Consider the following 11,539-nt stretch of genomic DNA (forward strand, 5'->3'; position numbering starts at 1 on the left):
TCCACAATAAACCCTTCTGCTCTTAGTTTTTTGTACATATTTTTAAATTTGGCTCATGTGGTTCATGAACAGATTGAAGGTGTAGATAAAGTGGTTAACTATTGTCGTGGTTTTCAATTATTTCAACTGCCCTGCTAGCAAACAAATTTTCAGGTCCCACTGACGTTTGTGTAGACAATCCTTTGGAGGCTAAAATCCAGTTTTTGCCTGCCTTTTTCGCGTGGTAAAATAGTCTTCTGTACCGGAGTAATATCCAAGATAGGAGTCAAAGTGAGTGAGCGAGTTGTTTTTAACGCCGCTTTTAACAGCATTCCAGTTATATCTCGGCGTGTCAGCTTAATGTGGGAGGAAAGCCCGAAGTGATGCAGGTCTCAGACGTTGACCACTTCGGTGAAACCCATAAAGATGGGTATGGTGCTGACAAACCTAGAAACATAATCGGGGCGAACCGGGATTCAAACCCCCACCCATAGGTTTCTGGCGTGCCCATGGTGTTGACCATTATGACTTCTTGTCGTCCAGTGTGGTAGGGGAAATATCCCGAAATGAAGCAGTTTCAGGATGGCGAACACAAAAGCTGGAGGATGACTCCAGCTTTGGTCAGTCTGGCCAGGTTAGGGGTGATCATTTGAGGGTTCCGAAATCCAACATAATTCCAGCCAAGGTCGTCAGCGACAAAGTGTATGATGAGAGGTTTCTTTCCATACGCACAGGCGAAAAATAAATCAGACCAAGGAACAGTTGTAAAAAAATCATTATGCTACTGCCAAATGCGTGGAATGTGCTGCTATTTAAGTATTTGTAATAGAAAACATACATCGTGACCAACCCCGATCTTGCATTCCTTCCAATAAGATAAAACGACTATATAGTCTTCAAGTCCGAGTTCTAGACAACTTTATCCACATTATTTGTGAGACAGATACACACATTACATTCAATAGAGAACATATTTTCAACGAATAGGAATAACTCAATCAGCCAGTCCTACATCTTTACCTTTGGGAATACTACATGCTTGTATCTTATGTATGGTCTCTACCATATATAAACATTGAACATGTTAAAGTCATTTCTTATCCATCTTAATCCCAGCTTCGTTAATCAGCTCCGCTCGTCTTAGGTGTGCTGCAATGCCTGTTGTTCCATTTTCAATGTGTACTCCACTATTCCACTACTGGATATCTTGTTTAAGACGACATAACCCAAAGGACGTGGGGGCCTAGGCTCCGACTATTAAATATTTTTGTATTCACTGCTTCAAGACATACACTTTTTTTTATTTGAAAGGACAAACCAAGAATCTGCTTTCTTTTTACACCTCTCGTTTTCTTCAGTACACCAACAGTTTTAGAGAGAACAATCATTTTTGTTGTAAATCGGAGTGCAAATTATTGTGTCTGTATATTCACCGAATATAAACATTATCCCCGCAGAATGTCCTCATTCCATCCAAAAAATCCGAAGATTTTCAAAAACATAAGAAAGTATGCAATCAAATAATTAAATAATAAATGATTGTTTGGTATGGTTTGATGTAAGTGGCAGATCATTTGATATTCCTGATGAGCGCGGAGGCTTGTGTTTTTGTGTGAGACTCTTCAAGACTTACATTTCTTTCTCTGAAGGAGGTGCAATCTTTAAGCATCTAAACACAGCCTATTTTTCTAGGACATACAATCAGTCCCCAACCGGAATGTTATATGGTCGCTCCCTTGTCTTAAACATATCAAATGACATGGTGGGGTGAATCGTGTTAGTTTGGAACTGAAATGAATCTTGCAAAAAATGTTTTCAAGATCTTACAGCAGATAAAATATCACGTGGTGTGATTTACCTTGACATGAATTCCTTACTCGGTGTAAGGTTATCAATGTCACATTCTTTGGTTATCTCCAAATATTTTCTTGGTGAGTCAATCTTTTAACCACGTTGCATATCACAGTTAGATAATGTCTTCTTGGTGATAATACTTTCAATGTTTCAACGGGATTGGTCTGGATGTCAAGTGGTTTATGAATATCCCTTTTGCCACCATGATGTTGCAAAAGATGATAATTAATTCACATCTTTGTATTTGATTTATATAATTGGTCCCCAATAACATATGTTTGTCGTACGATGTGACGTAATGGATCGCGTGGACAGTCTCGGAGACTTGGTTGGTTGCGTGTCATCGTACCCAGTCAGGATCGTTGCTTATGATATGAACCAGTCACTGGACTGTCAGGTCCACACTCGTTCATTTCCTGGTCGCCGTTATATAACATGGAATATTGCAGCGGTAAACAACTAAAAAAAGACCTAAAATTATTTCGACCAGTACAAATCTTAGGGTAATACACGTGCCTTCACATTAGCCAGTAATGATATGTTCATGGTCCGTGGTATATATCTAGATGATAAAACATGGGTTTTGTGATACACTTTGTGTGTGTGACGTGTGGGTAACACGGTGACGTTAAAATTGATACAATAAGCCTCGTGATGGCATTAAGCAGAGGTTGGGATGAACACTCGATGGCTACCTTTAGTTTATTTAACGGTCTCTTGTACAGTTTGATAGACGTTAAAGGACTGGGACGGAATACCTGTGTTATCAAGGTATGGTCCAGTGTTGTGGGTACATGTTATAGACATGAGCGCCAGGGCTATTATCTGTAGTAAGATATAAATATAAATTTATAAAGGAATTATTAATGTCAGATGTGTCGTGGAATGCTGTGGTCATCTGTGTGAGCACTATTTCAACATCTCCGGCACTTGGTGTCTATGTTTCACTACTTTTAGAGCATTATCGAGCATGGTCTTTCCACGAAGATTTCAAGGAGCGTGATGTGTCTCTTGATCAAAAGTTGGTTTGATCAGGGTTATAACCTTAGTAACGCTTTCACAAGTTTTATGGATGACATATCAAAATTTGACGCATCACTGACAAAAATTATCTCTGATGCAATTCACTATTTTGACTTGTACTATATATCCCTGTGCATTTTCAGGTAAACAACTGACATGCCTTCAAACGTTGATCTTACTTCTAAGTAGCAGAGGGGCCGTCTGGTAGCCAAGTGGTTAAAGCGTTCGATTGTCACGCCGAAGACCCGGTTCGATTCCCGCCATTGGTACACTGTGTGAAGCTATTTCTGGTGCCCCCCGCCGTGATATTGCTGGAATATTGCTAAAAGCGGCGTAAAACCATCATCACTCACTCACTTACTCTAAGGAGCAGAAGCTCTTCACTTGTACACAGCAGGCGTAATAAAAGTGAACATAACAGTGAATGCGCTATCATGTCCTTGGAATGGCCGGTGCATCACTAGATTTAAGTCCGCCGTCGCATTGCAACACCAATGCTGGTCAAAGAAACATTTGTGTTTTTTATACAAATTGTGTGAGTACCGGGTGCTAACAGTAGGGCAGACCATGCTTAACCTTTTTTCCGAATACCTTACTGATCCATTCAGAGCTAATTTGCCTTTTACGGACGATAAAATCTGTTTCAGGGGATACATGGGACTGGCTGAAGTTGATGTTTTGTAGTTACATGTGGCTGTTGTTGATGCCACCGGTAGGGTTGGATACGCTCTCCTTTTAACGAAAACCTACTATTGTCACTACTAGATAGTGATTCGTAAAAACGTGCTTATGATACAGACGGAATCCAACAATGGAAATGATTTTTGTTACATTTATTTACTTATTAATTTGCATAGTATGTGATGAATATTAAAAATATTATTAACCGGCCTCTTTCATATATTTTCATCGAAATTTAAAATTCGAAAAGTAGTCCAGTGCGTCTATGTCTGTGCTGCTGGTGAAGATAGTAGCACATTAGGGTAAGTGACAAGATGATAAACACCTACATTGCTTCATCCCAACACATAGTAGACCTGAATACTATCAGGAGAATGTTCATAACGTAAACTCATCCTGGCCCATTTAATTGCCATTTATTTAATGTGGATGTTAATTGGATGTCTTGACAAGATGTGATGTTTCTTTGGTCATGTAAATTAACAACGGTATATTCAATAGTTAATAGTTCATGCAGTTAAGACAAGTTAGTGTGACAGTTCGTATTTTGAATGTAGTATAAACTTATTTGTTTAAGATGAAGTGTCTGCTTGAAAGAGACATTAACACCAGCCTGGACTCCATACACCGCCGTAGTATTTAGGTTTCGCTCTAGGTACTGGAGTAGGATCCTGGGCCGGGACACGGGACTTCTTCCAGTTCTCCAGCCTCTTCTTCATCATGTCCAATAGCTCAGGGTACGTTGCTGAGAGGTCGAAATGTTCAGTTGGATCTGCAGTAATGTTGTACAGCATGAAGGGAGGGAATGTTTGGTTATCAGCTTGATAAACACGTTCATCAATTCCCAGATGTGGTAAAGGAGCCCAACCATTGTGAATTCCCGGACTCCCTTGCATGAGTTTGAGATCTCCGTACCTTATGGCAGCTGCTTCCTCCACATCGTAGATGTTGTAGACGAACTCGTTCCGTTTGGAGGGTCCACCATTGATGAGCATGTCGTACTGACTGACACCGTCCATGTTGGGGTCTGTGTTCTCTCCATCAGCCAGCTCCACCAATGTCGGGTACCAGTCCACAGCATGCATCATTCCAGTGTTGAGGTAGCCCGTCTTCTTCAGAAGTGTTTTACTGTAGATGAATCCTGTGCCTTTCGTTCCCCCTTCCCAGAGAGTAGCCTTGGCTCCTCGTAAAGGCAAGTTATTGGCAGCAACAAATGAAGGACCACCATTATCGGTTGTGAAGACTAACAATAGATTGTCCATGAGACCTTTGTCTTCTAATGCCTTAGTGATATTCCCAACAGCTTCGTCTAACGCACTCACCATTCCACAATAAATCCTTCTGCCTTTGGTTTCTATGTTCTTGTACATGTTTTCATATTTAGCTGGAACTTCAAGAGGTGTATGTACAGACTGGAATGGAAGGTATAGATAAAGTGGCTTACTGTTGTCGTGGTTCTCAATTATTTCAACAGCCCTCTTAGCATACACATTCGCAGAATAGATCCCATTAGCGTCTCTATAGACAGTCTTGTTGAAGCGAAAATCCAACCCCACGTCACCTTTTGGATCATGTGACGTGTGATTAAAATACTCCTCCATTCCAGAGTAGTATCCAACATAGGAGTCAAAGCCTCTCTCTGTGGGTGTATATTTCCAATTACAGAATCCAAGATGCCACTTTCCAACCATGTGAGCATCATAGCCAAGTTGTTTCAGTTTCTGTGGAAGTGTTGTTAGGTTGGCCGGCAGGAATTTTGCTGCGTTTATCCCAACAACGCCGTCCTGTAGTCCAGTGTGATAGGGGAAATATCCTGACATGAAGCAGTTTCTGGAGGGCGAGCACAGTGGCTGAACGTAAGAAGAGTTGAGGATGACTCCAGCTTTGGCCAGTCTGTCCAGGTTAGGGGTGATCATTTGAGGGTTCCGAAATCCGACATCATTCCAGCCGAGGTCATCAGCGACTATAAATACAATGTGAGGTTTCTCTGCATAAGCACACGTGAAAAGGGTCAGAACAAGAAGCACTACAAGATTCATTTTGCATCTGCCAAATGAATAGAATGTGTTGCTATTTAAGGGTTTGTAATAGATAACATACATCGTGACTAACCTAGATCTTGCATTCCTTCCACGAAGATAAACCCAAAAATTTGGGCTGCGCGGATTCAGCTGAAAAACATATCCAGTCTACATACAAAATCTGACAGACCATTTTATATTTCTGGGATGGGCTGTTTAAGAGATACATTTGGGATCTCGTGTGGGATCGGCGTTCATATGAATTCTTTCAAGATCTTACAGCAGATCCCCGTGTGACTTACCTTAGCATGAATTTCTTAAAAGTTATGAAGCTTACCTTAGCATGAATTTCTTAAAAGTTATGAAGCTTACCTTAGCATGAATTTCTTAAAAGTTATGAAGCTTTCAATGTCATATACTTTGGTTATCTCCAAATATGCACCTGGACAGTCGGTGTGTGTAACGACGTTGCATGTTACAGTTATGTGATGACTGACAATACTTCCAATGTTTTCGACTTGTGGTATGTGTCTGGATGTCAAGAAGAGTTCAGGAATATGCCTGGTTGTTGGTTTTTTGTCCACACCCGATTATTTCCAGACCTCTAAGGTATAAAAAAGGAACAAAAGACTTTAAATGTTACATAACAGTGGGCAACTTTGGGTAATAGACGTGCCTTCACATTCGTCATTAGTGATATGTTCATGACTCCGAGGGGCGGTCGGGTAGCCTATTGGTTAAAACGTTCGCTCGTCACGTCGAAAACCAGGCTTCGATAACCGACATGGGTACAATGTGTGAAGCCCATTTCTGGTGTCCTCCGCCGTGATATTGCTAGAATATTGCTAAAGGCGGCGTAAAACCATACTCACTCGTGACTCCTAAGTAGATATCTGGAGGATAAAACATGGTTGTATGTGTACGCTTTGTACCGATGCTTATAAAAATTATGTTTATACCACATCTTTATGTTTCATATCGAAAGTCTGGAAGACCCCAAAGGAAAACGTGGACTAAATACACCACGGGGCGGGCGGGTAGACTATTGGTTAAAACGTTCGCTCGTCACGCCGAAGACCCGGCTTCGATAACCGACATGGGTACAATGTGTGAAGCCCATTTCTGGTGTCCCCCGCCGTGATATTGCTGGAATATTGCTAAAAGCGGCGTAAAACCATACCCACTCACTAAATACATCACAATTGAATTCCCATTTTGCACACGACTTCGGTGTTATAACGTCTACTACAACTTGTTACTGAACGTATCTCGCAAACCAGGGACATATGTGACGTAATGGGGAACCCCGTGACGCTTTAAATTGATACAATAATGTAAGCCTCGTTTTGGCATTAAGCAGTGATTGGGATGAACACTCGATGGCTACCTTTAATTTATTTAACCGTCTCTTGTACAGTTTGATAGATGTTAAAAGAGTAGGACTGAATGTTATATGTGTTATCAATGTCTGTTGTGTTGTGGGCTATTATCTGCAGTAAAATGAGACAAGTTCTGGCAGCTGTGTCCTGGAATTCTGTGATTATCTGTGTGGACAATATTCCAGCAGCTCCAGCCTTTGGTGTCCATACATTTCACAACTCTTTAGATACAGTCGAGTATGACTTTTCTTCCCAGAGTTTAAAGAGCGTCAAATGACTCTTGCTCAAAGGCCTGGCCTGGCACTGAAAGTGACTTGTCGGTACCAGTGCCAGTTAGAAAACACAGAGCAGCGACAGACGTAAAGATTGACAGACAGGAGATTGCAATATAAATAGGACTGCTGATAAACATACGTGTTTCCTGTAAATTTTAGATTTCTAATTCATTATGAAATACTTGAATAATTGAAGCGTTGAGTTATTTCTTCAGTTAAAGTGTGGCAATGGCAACAAAAACAAAATCTTAAAATTGTTTGAAATTTCTTATCATGTATATGAACTTGCAAAGCCGTTAAGGTCGTCGTTAATAATCGTGGAAGCAGATGAGTTGGTGAACTGATGAGTTGGTGAGTTTGTTGGTGTCTTCAAATATTCGAATTAGGGCCAAATAAAGCTTCCAACGCAGTTGTGAACGCGAATGTTAATGACATGACCGGCTGTTGATGCAGTATCGTTTGCATTTCTGAGGATTTTATGTACGCTTCAAAAGTTATCCGGTATAGAGTTACTTCCCTTGCATTACGAACCTGCTGAATCCTTCACCGTGTGATTTCTGAACATTTTCACTTGCAACACCATTTTACATCTGGAACTGATTTATACATTTCAAAGTGTTTACTCGTTAGTGCAAGAGATGCTTTAATCAGCAATCAGCGTATATAAAAACCACCACCTTGGCTCCATTCCACAAAGTAATCTTAGTTATGTCACAGAAAGTGTCGTTTAAGTGCAGGACGAGTCTACGCATCATAATCACAGCATATGTGGCCATAATGCCAAGCACCAAGACCTAGCTCATCCAACAGACCATGTGGCCATATTGTCAAGCACCAAGACCTAGCTCATCCAACAGAACATGTGGGCATATTGTCAAGCACCGAGACCTAGCTCATCCAACAGAACATGCGGCTATATTGTCAAGCACCAAGACCAAGCTCATCCAACAGAACATGTGGGCATATTGTCAAGCACCAAGACCTAGCTCATCCAACAGAACATGTGGGCATATTGTCAAGCACCAAGACCAAGCTCACCCAACAGAACATGCGGCTATATTGTCAAGCACCAAGACCTAGCTCATCCAACAGAACATGCGGCCATATTGTCAAGCACCATGACCTAGCTCATCCAACAGAACATGCGGCTATATTGTCAAGCACCAAGACCTAGCTCATCCAACAGAACATGCGGCTATATTGTCAAGCACCAAGACCAAGGTCATCCAACAGAACATGCGGCCATAATGTCAAGCACCATGACCTAGCTCATCCAACAGAACATGCGGCATATTGTCAAGCACCAAGACCAAGCTCATCCAACAGAACATGCGGCCATATTGTCAAGCACCAAGACCTAGCTCATCCAACAGAACATGCGGCTATATTGTCAAGCACCATGACCTAGCTCATCCAACAGAACATGTGGCCATATTGTCAAGCACCAAGACCTAGCTCATCCAACAGAACATGCGGCCATATTGTCAAGCACCAAGACCAAGCTCATCCAACAGAACATGTGGGCATATTGTCAAGCACCAAGACCAAGCTCATCCAACAGAACATCTGGGCATATTGTCAAGTACCAAGACCTAGCTCATCCAACAGAACATGCGGCCATATTGTCAAGCACCATGACCTAGCTCATCCAACAGAACATTTGGCATATTGTCAAGCACCAAGACCAAGCTCATCCAACAGAACATCTGGGCATATTGTCAAGTACCAAGACCTAGATCATCCAACAGAACATGTGGGCATATTGTCAAGCACCAAGACCTAGCTCATCCAACAGAACATGTGGGCATATTGTCAAGCACCATGACCTAGCTCATCCAACAGAACATGCGGCCATATTGTCAAGTACCAAGACCTAGCTCATCAAACAGAACATCTGGGCATATTGTCAAGCACCATGACCTAGCTCATCCAACAGAACATGTGGGCATATTGTCAAGTACCAAGACCTAGCTCATCCAACAGAACATGCTGCCATTTTTGTCAAGCACCAAGACCTAGGCTAAGCTCATCCAACAGAACATGTGGACATATGATTATTTAGAGGAATACAAAGCCCAGAATGAGATCCAACTGCAAATCGAATAAAACTCGGTGACTGATAGTTTATATTGGTGTGAAATATTTCTAACACGTATGGACCAGCCTAATGTATATATTGAACACCAGGCGTTTTCCTGCTGACTGATATTGTCAGTGTGCGGTGACCTAGTCCTATATATATCCGCACAGGGCTGACCTTGATTTTGAGTCACACCATGAGCCTTATCTCTGTGACGTGAGAGTGTAAATCAGTTTCACAAACACCTTCCTTATCTGACGGGTCAAAATCCTAAATAACGCTGACTTAAACGTGACCATGCGTATTGCGATACATATTTTAGATTCAGACTTAGATTCGGCCTTATCGGATCAGAGTGAGGTCCTTTGCTTAACATTTGTTACTCTGAAAAACGGTGTGAGTGAGGATATACGAAATGATTTCCACTGTCATTTACCAACTGATGGCATTAACATTAGTAAAATGTAGCAAGCCTCACGTTGTATTCATCGTCGCTGACGACCTCGGCTGGAACGACGTTGGATGGCACAACCCAAACATGATCACCCCTAACCTGGACAAGTTGGCCAAAGCTGGAGTCATCCTCAACTCTTCTTACGTACAGCCTCTGTGCTCGCCCTCCAGAAACTGCTTCATGTCGGGATACTACCCCTATCACACTGGACTACAGGACCAAGTGGTGTTCGTGGTGGAACCTAAGTACCTGCCGATCAATTTCACCCTTATACCTCAAAGAATGAAATCGTTGGGCTACGCAACTCATATTGTTGGAAAATGGCATCTTGGATTCTGCAACTGGAAGTACACACCAACTGAAAGAGGCTTTGATTCTTTCGTCGGTTATTATTCGGGTAATGAGGGCTACTACAATCACACGAGGTCGGAAATGAACATGACCGGTGTAGACTTCAGGAAGAATAAAGACGTGGACAGAGAGGACAAGGGGAGGTATTCAGCAGATGTGTACACTGAACGAGCCATTGAAATCATCAAGACACACGATAAATCCAAGCCATTGTACCTTTACCTGCCCTTTCAGTCTGTGCATGTACCGTTTGAAGTACCCAAGAGGTTTGAGGACATGTACAAGAACATTGAGACCATTAACCGGAGGATCTATTGTGGGATGGTAACTGCCCTGGACGAGGCTGTTGGAAAGGTTGTGCAGAGTCTTGACGAAGAGGGGTTTATGGACAATTTGCTTCTGGTCTTCACATCAGACAATGGAGGACCTTACTTTGATGCAGCAAATAATCTGCCTCTACGGGGAGCTAAATCTACGTTGTGGGAAGGGGGAACGAAAGGAGCTGCTTTCGTCTACAGTAAGACTCTGCTGAAGAAGACGGGCTATGTTAACACGGAGATGATGCATGCTGTGGACTGGTACCCGACCTTGGTGGAGCTGGCTGGTGGAGAGAACACAGACCCCAACATGGACGGAGTCAGTCAGTACGACATGCTCATCAATGGTGGAAAGAGCAAGAGAAATGGGTTTGTCTACAACATATACGATATGACAAATTCGTCAGCTATCCGATATGGAGATCTGAAGCTCATTCAAGGGAGTCCTGGAAACTATAACAACTGGGCTCCACTGCCAAAGTTGGGAATGGACATGAGTGTGTATGAAGCAGACGATAGACCGTTTCCGCCATACATGATGTTCAACATTACAGCGGATCCTACAGAACACATAGACATAATAGCTGAGTATCCAGAACTAGCTGCAGTGATGATAGAGAAGCTAGATGAGTACAAGAAGAGTCGTGTCCCCGCACTTGACCCAGCACCAGATCCAGCTTCTAATCCCAAATATTTCAGTGGAGCCTGGAGTCCTGGGTGGTGTTGAAGACGAAACAGCTGATGCTGCCTTTTTCCGACTTCTGATTATTTACAGATTCGCATCAGTGAAACATGAAACATTGTTAAAGATTATGTCGCTATCGAGCACCTACTCCGCATTTAGCTATCTTAAACACCTTTACCCATTGTCGTTATGTAGAAATGTATTGATGATATTTTAAATAAAAATAATTCTATTCTCATGTTTGTGTACTGATTTAGTTTTGGTTCGATGACGTTTTTCCTTAATGGTCCTTCTAAGGAACAACTCATATTTGATAAACGTTTTTAATGAATACATAGAACTAGTGAATGATCTGGCAACGATCAACTAGTGTCTTAGGCACATGACATTACTACTGGTGCATGATATACTCACATAGTTCATGAACAGTCAGTGACATT

At 42.0% G+C, this 11,539-nt stretch overlaps 2 pseudogenes; one reads left to right on the plus strand and one right to left on the minus strand.

The window, feature by feature from the left end:
• Positions 1-3,674: 3,674 nt before the first annotated feature.
• On the minus strand, positions 3,675-5,576 carry LOC139478742 (arylsulfatase B pseudogene; annotated as a pseudogene).
• A 4,077-nt stretch (positions 5,577-9,653) lies between these two features.
• Positions 9,654-11,277, plus strand: LOC139479039 (arylsulfatase B pseudogene; annotated as a pseudogene).
• Positions 11,278-11,539: the final 262 nt, after the last annotated feature.

Source organism: Haliotis cracherodii, unplaced genomic scaffold (genome assembly GCF_022045235.1).
Source record: "Haliotis cracherodii isolate W230 unplaced genomic scaffold, xgHalCrac1.p SCAF_4, whole genome shotgun sequence".
NCBI lineage: Eukaryota > Metazoa > Mollusca > Gastropoda > Lepetellida > Haliotidae > Haliotis > Haliotis cracherodii.